The 15,478-nt window shown below is 42.1% G+C and overlaps 1 protein-coding gene across 1 annotated transcript in view; it reads right to left on the bottom strand.

Annotated features, from left to right (window-relative positions):
• foxn2a (forkhead box N2a) overlaps positions 1-9,205 on the bottom strand; it is a 40,626-nt gene extending 31,421 nt beyond the window's left edge. The window contains 1 exon segment of the mRNA XM_064950243.1: positions 9,061-9,205. The gene's annotated coding sequence lies outside the window, so the exon portion shown is untranslated.
• Between the last annotated feature and the right edge of the window lie 6,273 nt (positions 9,206-15,478).

Raw genomic sequence — 15,478 nt, 5'->3', positions numbered from 1 at the left:
TTAGCGCCCAGGTATCCATGAGTTCATCTGACACTGGGGAAGTAGATCAAGGTCCTCATTGCCAAAATCCGGAAGTATTTCTTTAATGTAATAGGGAATGCTTTGTGTGGCCTTAAAAAAGCACACATAGTAGGGTTTGTAAGACCCTAGAAGGCCTTCATAACACTAATGAATGTGACACTATAAAGATCCTATAAAATTATTAAAATTCCATGTGACAACCCCCTCCTGTGATTGGTTATCAAATGATAAGAACAAAAAGAGCATGCAATCTAACAGCATTTACTTTGGAAAAACATTGGAAAGCAGACTAATTAGCATATTACTGTGTGAAACATACATTTATGACAAAAGTATCACCTATAGGTAAGGCATGATTAATGTATTAAGTGTTTCACCTACAGTGCCTTCAGAAAGGATTCATCCCCATCAACTTATTCCACATTTTGTTGTGTTAGATTTTTTTTTTCTTACCCATCGACACACAATACCACATAATGACAGAGTGAAAAAATGTAGACATTTTTTCCAAATGTATTAAATATAATTTACATAAGAATTCACACCCGAGTCAATACATGTTAGAATCACCCTTGGCAGCAATTACAGTTGTGAGTCTATCTAGGTAAGTCTAAGAGCTTTGCACACCTGGATTGTACAGTCGTGGCCAAAAGTTGAGAATTACAAATATTCAATTTCCAAAGTTTGCTGCTTCAGTGTCTTTACATATTTTTGTCAGATATTACTATGGAATACAGAAGTATAATTACAAGCATTTCATAAGTGTCAAAGGCCTTTATTGACAATTACATGAAGTTGATGCAAAGAGTCAATATTTACAGTGTTGACCCTTCTTTTTCAAGACCTCTGCAATCTGCCCTGGCATGCTGTCAATTAACTTCTGGGCCACATCCTGACTGATGCCAGCCCATTCTTGCATAATCAATGCTTGGAGTTTGTCAGAATTTGGTTTTTTTTGTTTGTCCACCCACCTCTTGAGGATTGACCACAAGTTCTCAATGGGATTAAGGTTTGGGGAGTTTCCTGGCCATGGACCCAAAATATCAATGTTTTGTTCCCCGAGCCACTTAGTTATCACTTTTGCCATATGGCAAGGTGCTCCATCATGCTGGAAAAGGCATTGTCCATCACTGAACTGCTCCTGGATGGTTGGGAGAAGTTGCTCTCGGAGGATGTGTTGGTACCATTCTTTATTCATTGCTGTCTTCTTGGACAAAATTGTGAGTGAGCCCACTCCCTTGGCTGAGAAGCAACCCCACACATGAATGGTCTCAGGATGCTTTACTGTTGGCATGACACAGGACTGATGGTAGCGCTCACCTTGTCTTCTCCGGACAAGCTTTCTTCCCCAGATGGCCCAAACAATTGGAAAGGGGATTCATCAGAGAAAATGACTTTACCCCAGTCCTCAGCAGTCCAAGCCATGTACTTTTTGCAGAATATCAGTCTGTACCTGATGTTTTTCCTGCAGAGAAGTGGCTTCTCTGTTGCCCTTCTTGACACCAGGCCATCCTCCAAAATTCTTTGCCTCACTGTGTGTGCAGATGCACTCACACCTGCCTGCTGCCATTCCTGAGCAAGCTCTGTACTGGTGGTGCCCGGATCCAGCAGCTGAATCAACTTTAGAAGATGGTTCTGGATGCTTGCTGGACTTTCTTGGGCACCCTGAAGCCTTCTTCACAACAATTGAACCGCTCCCCTTGAAGTTCTTGATGATCCGATAAATGGTTGATTTCAGTGCAATCTTACTGGCAGCAATATCCTTGCCTGTGAAGCCCTTTTTGTGCAAAGCAATGATGACGGCACGTGTTTCCTTGCAGGTGACCATGGTTGACAGAGGAAGAACAATGATTCTAAGCACCACCCTCCTCTTGAAGCTTCCATGTATGTTATTTTAACTCAATCTGCATGACAGAGTGATCTCCAGCCTTGTCCTCGTCAACACTCCCACCTGTGTTAACTTCTCTAGGATAGGTGGCAGCATTCGGAATTTGCTATCCTCAGATAATAGCATCGGTTGCTTTTGCCGAAAAGCCTTTTTGAAATTTGACATGCTGGCTGGATTCACAACAAGTGCAGCTTTAATTTCGTATCTTGCATGTGTGATTTCATGGCAGTTTGATTTTTATAGTAATTTATTTGAATTTGGCGCTCTGCATTTTCACTGGCTTTTGGCCAGGTGGGACGCTACTATCCCACATATTCCAGAGAGGTTAACGTGAGCATCACTGACATGATGTCAGCTGGTCCTTTTGTGGCAGAGCTGAAATGCAGTGGAAATGTTTTTGGGGGATTCAGTTAATTTGCATGGCAGAGGGACTTTGCAATGAATTGCAATTCATCTGATCAGTCTTCATAACATTCTGGAGTATATGCATGTTAACATCATACAAACTTAGGCAGCAGAATGAAAATTAATATTCGTGTCATTCTCAAAACTTTTGGCCATGACTGTACAATATTCGCACATTGTTCTTAAAAAAAATTATTCTAGCTCTGTCAAGTTGGTGGTGATCATTGCTAGGACAGCCATTAGTAAGTCTTGGCACAGATTTTCATGCTGATTTAAGTTAAAACTGTAACTAGGCCACTCAGGAACATTCAACGTCAGTGCCATCAAAAAGTATTCAAAACATTTTGTTTTGTTACAGCCTGAATTGAAAATAGATTAAATGTATATTTTTTTAGTCACTGACCTACACACACAATACCTCAATGTCAAAGTGAAAATATGTTTTACAAATTAATAAAAAATTAAAAGCTGTGGGCCTCCCGGGTGGCGCATCGCAGTGCTGGCTGTGCCATCAGAGACTCTGGGTTCGCGCCCAGGCTCTGTCGCAGCCGGCCACAACCGGGAGGTCCATGGGGCGTCGCACAATTGGCCTAGCATCGTCCGGGTTAGGGAGGGTTTGGCTGGAAGGGATATCCTTGTCTCATTGCGCACTAGCGACTCCTGTGTCGGGCCGGGTGCACAGTGTTTCCTCCGACACATTGGTGCGGCTGGCTTCCGGGTTGGATGTGCGCTGTGTTAAGAAGCAGTGTGGCTTGGTTGGGTTTCGGAGGACGCATGGCTTTCGACCTTCGTCTCTCCCGAGCCCGTACGGGAGTTGTAGCGATGAGACAAGATAGCAACTACTAACAATTGGATAACACGAAATTGGGGACAATTCTTTTAAATAAATACATTTAAAATGAAAAGCTATAATGTTTTGCGTCAGTATTTAACCCCTTTGTTATAGCAAGCCTTAGCTTAACAAATGTAGCTTAACAAGTCACATAAGTGTTAAACATGATATTTGAATGACTACCTCTTCTCTGTACCCCACACATAAAATTATGTAAGGTCACTCAGTCGAGCAGTGAATTTCAAACACAGATTCAATCACAAAGACCAGGGAGATTTTCCAATACCTCGCAAAGAAGGGCACCTATTGGTAGATAGTAAAAAAATAAAATTAAAAAGCAGACCTTGATTATCCTTTTGAGTATGGTGAATCAATATAAAATTTGGATGTGGTATCAATACACCTAGTCACTACAAAGATACAGGTGTCCTGCCTAACTCAGTTGCAGCAGAAGAAGGAAACTGCTCAGGGATTTCCCCATGAGGCCAATGGGAATTTTGAAACAGCTATAGAATATAATGGCTGTGATTGTAGTTGTTTTCTCCTATGTTGATCCATACTCAGTTACGCCACAATACTAACCTTGACAGAGTTTAAAGGAGGAAGCCTGTACAGAATAAATATATTCCAAAACATGCATCCTGTTTGCAATAAGGCACTAAAGCAAAACTGCAAAAATATTTGCCTAGGAAATGAACTTAATGTCCTGAATTCAAAGCGCTTTGTTTGTGGCAAATCCAACACATCACCGAGTACCACTCCTCCTATTTTCAGGTGGCTACATCATGTTATGGGTAAGCTTGTAATCATTAAGGACTCTGGAGTTTTCCCCCAGTATAAAAAATAAACGTAATGAAGCTAAGCACAGGCACAATCCTTGAGGAAAACCTGCTTTAGTCTGCTTTCGACCAGACACTGGGAGATTAATTCACCTTACAGAAGGACAATAACCTAAAACACAAAGTCAAATCTACATTTGAAGTTGAAGCAACATTGATGTGGCTTATTAAGACAGGGAATGTTCTTGAGTGGTCGAGTTAGTTTTTTTACTTAAATCTAACTGAAAATCTATTGTCTAGCAAGAATTAACAACCAATTAGACAGAGCTTGAAGAATTTTGAAAATAATAAAAATGGGCAAATGTTACACAATCCAGGTGTGGAAAGCACTTAGATACTTACCCAGAAAGACTCTCAGCTGTAATTGCTGCCAAAGGTGCTTCTACAAAGTATTGGGTGTGTAATGTAAGAGATATTTCTACATTTTATTTTCAATAAATTTGCAAACATTTCTAGAAACATGTTTTCAGTTTGTCATTATAGGGTAGTGTGTGCAGATGGGTGAGGGAAAAAAAAGAATACATTTCTAATTCAGGCTGTAGCACAAAATGTGGAATACGTCAAAGGGTATGAACACTTTCTGAAGACACTGCATATTTGGCCTTGTGTTTTGGGTTATTGTCCTGCTGAAATGTAAATTTGTCTCCCAGTGTCTGTCGGAAAGCAGACAACCAGGTTTCCTCTAGGACTTTGCCTGTGCTTAGCTCTAATTCACTATTTGATCCTAAAAATAAAATAAATTACTCCCTAGTCCTTGCCAATGACAAGCATACCCATAACATAATGCAGCCACCACCATGCTTGAAAATATGATGAGTTGTACTAATTGATGTGTTGAATTTGGCGCTTTGTATTCAGGACATAAGGTTCATTTCTTTGCCACATTTTCTGCAGTTTTACTTTAGTGCCTTACAGGATGCATGTTCTGGAATATTTTTATTCTGTACAGCTTCCTTCTTTTCACTCTTTCATTTAGATTATTATTGTGGAGTAACTTCACGGAAAAAGAATAAACACAACATGTAGTGTTGGTCCCATGCTTCAGGAGCTAAAAAACAAATCCCTGAAATATTCCATACACACAAGCGCATAATCTTATTTTGCTCACATTTTCTGCACAAGTGTGTTTAAATCCCTGTTAGTGAACAGTTTTTGTTCAGTATACAATGTTGATCCATCATCAGTTCTCCTATCACAGCCATTAAACTCTGTTTTACACCATTGGCCTCAGGGTGAAATCCCTGAGCAGTTTTCTTCCTCTCCAGCAACTGAGTTAAGGACACCTATATCTTTCTAGTGACTGGATGTATTGACTCACCATCCAAAGCATAATTAATAACATCACTATGCTCAAATGGATATTCAATGTCTGTTTTTTGTTTTTTTTACCCATCTACCAATAAATGTCCTTTTTTTGAGGCATTGGAAAACCTCCCAGGTCTTTGTGGTTGAACGTGTTTGAAATTCACTGAGGGACCTTATAGATAATTGTATGTGTGGGTTAGAGAGATGAGGTAGTGATTCAAAAATCATGTTGAACACTATTATTGCACACAGTTCATGCAACTTATGCGACTTGTTTAAAAAAAATGACTCAACATATTTAGGCTTGCCATAACAAAGGGGTTAAATACGTATTTACTGAGTTTTTTGTTAATTAGTAAACATTTCTAAAAACACAATTCCACTGACATTTTGGGGTTGTGTGTGTAGGCCAGTGACACAAAATCTCAATCTAATCCAATTGAAATTCAGGCTGTCAAGGGGTGTGAAAACTTTCTGAAGGCACTGAATAGCCTCCTACATGTTTCAGAAACATGTGTTTCATTCCCTTTGTCTCCAGAGTGAGATGTATAATGTCAGTCAGTCTGGTACACTTTAACATGTCCCAGAGGACAAGGACAGAATATTCACTAAGATTGAACCAGCTGCTCTTTCTATTCCACTTCTTGATTAAATGGCATGGCTCCTTTCACTCTGTGGAATAGGCTGTGTCTGTGTCTCTCAACTAGTGTCGAGCGCAAATAAATAAATAAAAACAGGGAGGAAATGTAGATTCCAGAATCTCATGCCCGCAATCTAAATAACCTTATTATGACCGACGCACAGCACCACCCCCCCCCCCCCCACCCCCCCGTGCTGCACTGAGCGAAGAGAGATAGCCATTCCATAGTGAGGTTAGCAGCGGGGTTAGCAGCAGCGTTATTAGGGTTATGGGCAGGGCATATTTATAGTCATGAATGCCATGAAAGAGAGCAGGTCTTAGGCTATTTCAGGCAGCTAAACTACTTACCCGTCTGACTGCAGCCCTCCTCTGCAACTATACATATTTGTACACCAAATGACAATGGTATAAAAAACATATTTACAAAAACACACAGGGTAATAAAAGAGCAAAAAAAAACAGCAGATGGTTCCAAGAAAACCAATCATGATGTACACTGTGTTCACACACACACACACTACACAAACACACTATTGGCATGAATTCCTGGCAGTAAACAAATGACAGGTTGATCACTTCCGTTCCTCTCCTTTTATCTCAGGCCTGCTTTGTTTTACTGTTTATCTGAGGCACATTAGTCAGCAAACTGTTTGTCAAAAAAAGGAACATTGCCCCTCTCCACCCTCATGTCAAACACACACACCACATACAAACCGTTGCCTGCATAACAAGACAACTACAGTAGGCAACACTTTTCAATCCAAATAATTGATTTAGGATATTTTTTTATTTTTACAATCAGAAATCCCAAATTTGTAACTTTTGTAAGACAAGAGAAAAGGGGTAACATGGTCACACAGACACACGAGAGGGGAAACTATCATTGCATGTTATCACACCAACTGACATACCTCTTTAGAGAAAAATAATGAATTGGCTGCCAACAGTCACTCACTGTTTGGAGATACAAATTACTAGCTATCTGGGCCAATCCATTACATCATGAACAGCGTAGCAGCCTAGCTGTAACCTCTGGTACCAATTTCAATGTCCAAAATCACAGGTGCGGTTCTTTAGTTAAATAAGCAATAAACATCCCATAATGGTTAGGGTCATGTCTAAAAATGTCCAGTTGCCCATTATTAGCCTAGTGGTTAAGAGCATTGGCCAAGTAACTGAAAGGCCGCCGGTTTGAATCCCCGAGCCAACTCGGTGACGAATCTGTTGAATGTGCCCTTGAGCAAGGCACTTAACCCAAATTGCTCTGGATAAGAGCGTCTGTTAAATGACTAGAAATGCCAAAGTAAATTATTTTGTCTAGAAGAGATCTCAGTGACTTTGAAAGGGGGGTCTCAAATGAGCATGGGGTTTAAAGGGTGCGCATGTCTATGTCAGCAGATCGTAACCCAATTGAAAACTTATGGGGAATTCTGGAGCGGCACCTGAGACAGCGTTTTCATCCACCATCAACACACAAAATTATGGAACTCCTGGAGGAATGGTGTTGCAGCCCTCCAATTATGTTCCAGAAACTTGTAGAATCTATGCCAAGGTGAATTGCAGCTATTCTGGCGGCAGTGGTAGCCCAAAGCCCTTTTAAACACTGTTGGAGTTTCCTTATGTTTTGGCAGTTACCTGTAGCTACACCAAAGGCATCTTGACACTAAACTCATTGCATGTCCAGTGATGTGCTGACATGTTCTAATATGTGAATAAGCCTTTCGGAGTTGCTGTTGTGACTTCTATAACAGCGAGCTGTGTCGCTGTCCAATTATGCATTATGACAAAGGCCACGCTCCTGCCTCACCAGCGCCTTTACAGGCGCGTGGATGGGTTTGGAACTGTGTGTGGGACATTTCAACTGACAAAATTGCAACACCGCGACAATCTGGGCATGTGAGTGTTTTTGAGGAATTGACTCAAAGTCCATCCAGACATATTGCATTGCGTACAGGCCAACTCATGGGACAGAGGAGCTTTAGCGGAAGAACAGAAATGTTAGCAAGCTAGATTTTGCTTGCTCAGCTCTTCGATAACCCCTGGAACACTTTCCACTGGCAATGTCACTAAACGAGGAATCAATAACAGTAAAATAACTAAATGACTGATATAATTTCCAAGAAATGAATCAGAGGACACACGGCAAATGGGCTATATAATCACAAACACGTTAACCTCCCCCCTTGCTACTTTCGCCCAATAAAGTTGCCTTACATTTACACACACACACACACACACACACACACACACACACACAGATGTATATATATTTTTTTAAACAATATAAATAAATATATAGTCCCTGTATGGACGGCTCGCTGAAAAACGTTTGAAATTTGATTCAAGATGACTCATATCAAACTGTTAAAATGGTCCACAATCCAAATTACACCAAATTGACACGACCTCGGTGCTCAATATGAAATAAGTTCAAGCAGCTATCGATATGGTGTCTGACAGAAATAGTCGAACTCACTGCCAGACTCGTGACATGGCAATCGAATGTCAACTAAAACGGGCAGCAAGCCAACACTTTACAGAATCTAGAACGATACATTTTCATCGTATGACTGCATGCGCAAACGAGCCATTTGTTATCTGACCAATTCAAATTGGTGGAAAAGCGGCGAAGCTATCCAAGCTGGATACAAAATATCCATCGTCGGTACACATTGTTGCAATTGATATTTAAGTTAGGTGTTTCATGCAAGTTCAAATGAAAATGAAAACACATTGGACGGACAAATTACTCGTTGTTGGCTAACTACTTACTACTCGACCGTAAAATAAGTTTGCTACAAGAGCCACATGGAAGACAAGAGACGCAAAAAACAACGTATTAGCACAACTGGAAAAAAATTAAACAAAGTCTAAAGAATTGAAAAGTTTCGATATAGCATTGTTTCTATTATAGCTTACCATTCCATAACGCAACGCTAGAACTCAGAGAACAAATGGGGGAAGTACAGTACATGTTGTTCGCTATTGAACTGCCATGCTGGCTGCTCGAGCTATCAGTCACTTCTCCCATGTATTTTGCGCTACCTTTCACCGTTCACGGAAAACACATTAAAGCATTCCGTAATATCACACCATTAAATAAATTAAAGACGCATTTTCAAGTACTTACATTCATGCAAGCGTTGCCTGCAAAGAAGCAGTATGGTAGGAATTGTGTGTTCAGATGTCTGTCTCAGTGTCAGAGATCACATCGGCAGCTGCTTCCTCCATCCACGCAACGCGCAGATCACGCCGCACAGCAACGCTACCGAACCCCTCGCCGTCGCCAAGGCAACAAACCCACTTCAACCAATCATAACCCCTCCCATTCCATATCCCCTGGCAACTGCCGCAGCGCAGAAGCACATGGTTATTCTGTGGCGCTGCCGACGCCGACGCCACTCCATTTTCTTTTTTACTTTTTTTCCGTATGAGTTCATTGTGTAGCCTACATAGAATATGGCATATTGTAAACTTAATTAAAATACAGAAAAAAACGCACAGTACATTTTTTTGGGGTGTCTCCAAATAACACAGTTTATTTCAGCGGTTAGAATAAACTACACAGCATGTGGTGATGAAAGTGGGGATTAAAGTAATAGAATGCACCTGCGTCATTTTGGCGGGGGACGAGAAGGCATCTACGTCATTTTGGCGGGGGACTCCAGCCTGTGAGCGGTCATGATGATGGTACAATGTAGCCTACTTTATCTGGACTAAGCAGTCTCTTCCGCTAGCAGATTAATTTGCAGTATATCTCTCCCTAAACGCTGCAAACGGGTCATCATTAAAGGTACATGTTAAGCTTTGTAATGCCTCAATATGCAGCCAACACTAAATAGACCCCTGATTTCAGTACATATGTGATTGATAGGCACAGCATTAGTCATGTAGACCTACAGTATAATGGAAAGGGCTGCATTATTTGTATTCTGGAGTCGACCCTATTACTCATTTGGTATGGGCCACTGTGCAACTCTCTTAGTATCAGTGAGTTTACACCAAACTGCAACTCTCACATCAATGTGATACCTGACCCCCTTTAGAGCTCCTCCTTCCACCCCTCTGTTCTTCTTTTATTCATTTTTTATTTCACCTTTATTTAACCAGGTAGGCCAGTTGAGAACAAGTTTTCATTTACAACTGCGACCTGGCCAAGATCAAGCAAAGCAGTGCGACAAAAACAACAACATAGAGTCAATAACACAATAGAAAAAGTATATGTACAGTGTGTGCATATGTAGTAAGATTAGGGAGGTAAGGCAATAAATAGGCCATAGAGGCAAAATAATTACAATTTAGAATTAACACTGGACTAATAGATGTGCAGATGATGATGTGCAAATAGAGATACTGGGGTGCAAAAGAGCTTCAACAACAAAAAAATAACATTATGGGGATGAGGTAGTTGGGTGTGCTATTGACAGATGGGCTGTGTACAGGTACAGTGATTGGTAAGCTGCTCTGACAGCTGATGCTTAAAGTTAAAGAGGGAGATATAAGTCTCCAGCTTCAGTGATTTTTGCAATTCGTTCCAGTCATTGGCAGCAGAGAACTAGAAGGAAAGGCAGCCAAAGGAGGTGTTGGCTTTGGGGATCACCAGTGAAATATACCTTCTGGAGCGTGTGCTACGGGTGGGTGTTGCTATGGTAACCAATGAGCTGAGATAAGGTGGGGCTTTACCTCCTCCTCTGTCCACTTCGATCCTGTTTTTAGAACCTCTCTCAGAGAGATAACTCTGAAAGCTACCAAAGTAGCTTAGATTTTATTTTCCTGCCAAAGTTCTTCTTTCAATATGTTGAGTTCAAGGCTTATAATTTCTCTATTACCTTGTAATTAATGACCTACCTTTTTATTCACTTTGAAATGTCTTTCTACGCCATTGTTCTGTTTGGGATGTTGTAGTATTTACAATGCTTTTGCATCCTTCTAGTGGAAACACAGAAACACACCCTGTTTCACTTCATGCCCTTCAGTTAGTTCAACTGGATAAACAGGATCTTCTGTGAATCATAGGGTGGTGGTATGCTACAGCCACACTGGATTCAAGTAAACCAGCCATTAGAGGGTTGAACAGGACCTGTAGTGTTTGTTTACCCAGGTGCAGTGTTGTTCTAACCCATATAACTCCTTTTCATGTTGATGGTTTCTTTTCTTTTCTGCGTTTTGAGGCTTGAAAGAAATAATATAATCCCACATGTGGTGCTCTATCAAGTCTTTGATTTGAAGTCTCAGTTTTGAGTTGTCCTCATTCACTCGTTTTCTTTCTGAAGTTGCTGTTTCTGTTTTTCCCCCAGCACATTTCACCATGGCTACTGTTGGTGACTGGATCACATGGCCTATCTCGTGCTTGGAGAAGAGGAAAGGATGGACAAATGATGAAGGAAGCTGTCTGTCTGTTTCTGGTTTACTGGTTAAAAGTCCCTTGTGGGAGTGGAATGAATCATCCCCCAAAAATGCCCCTTTGAATAATCAAACCCTTTAAGGTCATTTATTTGACCTATATGCCACATTCTGTTTAGAGATATATTTGGATAGCTAAGGACCATTATATTTGTCTTGAATAAATCCTTTGTGTGTATGTAGCTTGTGTAGCCACCGACATAGCTCTGATGGTCATGATTTACATTCATAATTCACATGTTACATTGTTCATGTAATCCTCTCTGAATGTACAGGTATGTTTCGGTTTGTGAGTGTATGTACGTGGTGTTTGTCTACTCTCACACAGACCTAGCTGAGATAAAGAGGAATAATAATACATTTAGAATGGTATTCATGGTGTCATCCATAGCCAATCTCCCTGCTATTCAGATATAGCAGATAGATGAGCCATACTCTACGAGAGTGTATGAGAAGGAAAGCGAAAGGTTTTATGACCAAAGTCAAAATAGAATCCTTGAGTTCGTCCTCTTCCTTCACTTACTGTACTGTCTGTACGTTGCTTTTGCTCAGGTTGCCGTGTCATCATTTCCATACTGTACATGCTAAGAGCTATTCATAGGGCCATACAGCCAGCAGCAGCGTACAGCCTATAGCAGAGAATCACTCTGCCTCATTTTTATTCTCCTCCCTTCCCTGTATCACTCCTTCCTCTCTTTCCCTAGCTGGATGATGAAGTTGCAAAGACAGCAAATGGGAGAGGAGAACAAGATATAGCAATCACCAGGGCAACAGAGCTGATTGAGTATGCCTTGAAAAGACAGAGCCATTAGTCTGTGCGCCTGGAACTGTGCTAATCTGATTTTAAATCTGTTACTACAATCTAAAGCATTATGCCCAAGAGACCATTGACAGGGATAGGTCCAGATACCTGATTCAGGGAGGAGGGAATGGCACAGACCAGATCACTGACAAACAGTCTGCCTTGGATTTCATTTAGGAGAATATTTATGAAAAATAGAGAGGCGATAGTAAAGCATTAGGTAATGTAGTTAGATGGGATGCATAGGTAAGAGGAGGTTATGTGTTGATGGTTGGGTTATGGTGGCTAAATTGAAGGAAGGGGATACATAAAGTAGATGGAAGGAAGAGTGTGAGAAGATTGAGGAGAGATGGAGGAAGACATTAAATGTGGAGAGGTACCTATGAGAAGGAGGAGCTAATTTATGTTTTATGGTTACATACACCAGATAGGTGCAGTGAAATGTGATGTTTTACAGGGTCAGACATAGTAGTACAGCACCCCTGGAGTAAATTAGTGTTAAGTGCCTTGCTCAAGGGCACATCGACAGATTCAAACCAGCAACCTTTCGGTTACTGGCACAACGCTCTAAACGCTAGTCTACCTGCCTAGCCGTTGAACTGAGTGTGTGAGATGAACTATGTATGTGAGGCGGTAGTGGAGGGATGAAACATGAGGATGGATGCAATCTGTAGATACTGTGCATTGTCTGTGTGTGAGAGTGTGTGAGAGTGTGTATGTATGTGTGTGTGTGTGAGAGAGAGACATCGTGTGTGTGCGTGTGTGTGTGTGTGTGTGAGTGTGTGTGTGTGTGTGTGTGTGTGTGTGTGTGTGTGTGTGTGTGTGTGTGTGTGTGTGTGTGTGTGTGCGTGCTTGTATTTTGTTCATGCTCTCGGGCATGCATGCGACTATGTGTGTGTGTATATTTCAATGTGTGTGTGTGTGTGTGTGTATGTAGTGTGTCAGATTAACAGGCTGCATTGTGTTAGTAGTGGTGGTGGCGTTGTGGTCAGGAAGAACAGGAGTCCTGCTGCTTTAATGGTCTATAAATCTGTGCGGCCTGGCTAGCCTGACACTGCCCCACTGAGACCCACTCATGTGGAAATGAATCAAGCCCTTTTTACGGACCGCAAGTGTCCAAGCTCCCCCACACACACGTACGCACACACACAAGCACGCACGCACACACACACACACACACACTCCCCTGCCAGGCGGCTAGCCATTTAGAGAGGCTGCACACACACACACATGCACACACGCACGCACAGACACACAGACATAAACAGACTAACACAGACACGCCCCTGCCGGCCGCTATCCGATAAGAGAGGCTGCACATGCACGCACACACACACACACGCACACGCACACACATACATACACAGCAATACTCCCTGTTGGAGCTCCTAAAACACTCCATTAATGACAAGTCCTCTTCATTCTGACTCTCTTCTGATTTCCCTGGCTTGCTATTTCTCCCCCCTGATACTCTCTTCACACCGTAGTTAGCTTTCCAGAGGGTGAGCAACCACACACACGCGCACACACGCACACACACACACACACGCGTGCACACGCGCACACGCGCACACACGCACAAACACACGCACACACACACACACACACACACACACTACACAGTCATATTTGTTCCACTTTTGGCCTATGAGGATCTGTGATTGTGGTAACACTCAACATCAAATCAAATCTAATTTTATTGGTCACATACGCATGGTAAGCAGATGTTATTGCGAGTGTAGCGAAATTCTTGTGCTTCTAATTCTGCAAATGCAGCAATATCTAACAAGTAATCTAACAATTCCCCAACAACTACCTAATACACACAAATCTAAGTGAAGGAATGGAATAAGAATATATACATATATATATGGATGAGCGATGGCCGAGCGGCATAGGCAAGATGCAATAGATGGTATAAAATACAGTATATACATATGAGATGAGTAATGCAAGATATGTAAACATCATTATTAAAGTGGCAAATTCAAAAATTCAATAACAACTCTCAGTCACTGTGCTGGAGTTGTTATTGAATTTAAGCAGCTCTTAACATAGACGTGTCTGTAATGCATCTCTACAGAAGATTAGGTTATGGCTGCTACAAGCCTGGTAATGTCATTTTAATATACACATGCACACACACAAGCATGCACCCACATGCTCCCGACTGGGCACAGATGCCAGTTTAACGTCTCGTTTTGATTTACATTTTGTTGATCTACACACACCCATACGCATGCATGCACGTACACACGCCTGAACACACATCTATGTAGGCAGGCTTGCACACACAAACACGTGCGTATGCACGCATGCAGGGGGGCATGCATGTACACACACACAATCAGACACACATGAAAGGTGTTTAACCTGTAGCCCGCTGGAGGAAACAGGAAGCCAGTGGTGCTCTCATCACTCTGTGCCTTCAGCAGTGGCGATATGGATCTAATTATTTTGTTGAATTAAATTGCTAATTGGGATTCCACCAGGGTGTGTTTCTGAAAGAGAATGTGTAGTTGCATTGCAAGGTGGGAGGCCATATTTGTCTTGCGTGACTGGTCTCTGATGAGGGTTCCATTGGGGACACGGGTTATACGGTGGAACTGCCTTCTTCTGTCACCTGTTCTTTATTTTATGGCTACCGTCAAATCATATTCTTACAGGGAGTAGAGTCCGATGACAGCACTGGTGAGAACGAGGCTGAATCATCATGCTATAGACACACCGATTGGGATCGCCATATGGGCCAAAGCCTAATGATCCTACAGGGAGTAGAGGCCGATGACAGCACTGGTGAGAACGAGGCTGAATCATCATGCTATAGACACACCGATTGGGATCGCCATATGGGCCAAAGCCTAATGATCCTACAGGGAGTAGAGGCCGATGACAGTACTGGTGAGAACGAGGCTGAATCATCATGCTATAGACACACCGATTGGGATCGCCATATGGGCCAAAGCCTAATGATCCTACAGGGAGTAGAGGCCGATGACAGCACTGGTGAGAACGAGGCTGAATCATCATGCTATAGACACACCGATTGGGATCGCCATATGGGCCAAAGCCTAATGATCCTACAGGGAGTAGAGGCCGATGACAGCACTGGTGAGAACGAGGCTGAATCATCATGCTATAGACACACCGATTGGGATCGCCATATGGGCCAAAGCCTAATGATCCTACAGGGAGTAGAGGCCGATGACAGCACTGGTGAGAACGAGGCTGAATCATCATGCTATAGACACACCGATTGGGATCGCCATATGGGCCAAAGCCTAATGATCCTACAGGGAGTAGAGGCCGATGACAGCACTGGTGAGAACGAGGCTGAATCATC

Source organism: Oncorhynchus masou, chromosome 31 (genome assembly GCF_036934945.1).
Source record: "Oncorhynchus masou masou isolate Uvic2021 chromosome 31, UVic_Omas_1.1, whole genome shotgun sequence".
In the NCBI taxonomy this organism is placed as follows: Eukaryota; Metazoa; Chordata; class Actinopteri; order Salmoniformes; family Salmonidae; genus Oncorhynchus; species Oncorhynchus masou.
The sequence above is the reverse complement of the archived record's forward strand: the minus strand, read 5'-3'. Positions and strand labels throughout refer to the sequence as shown.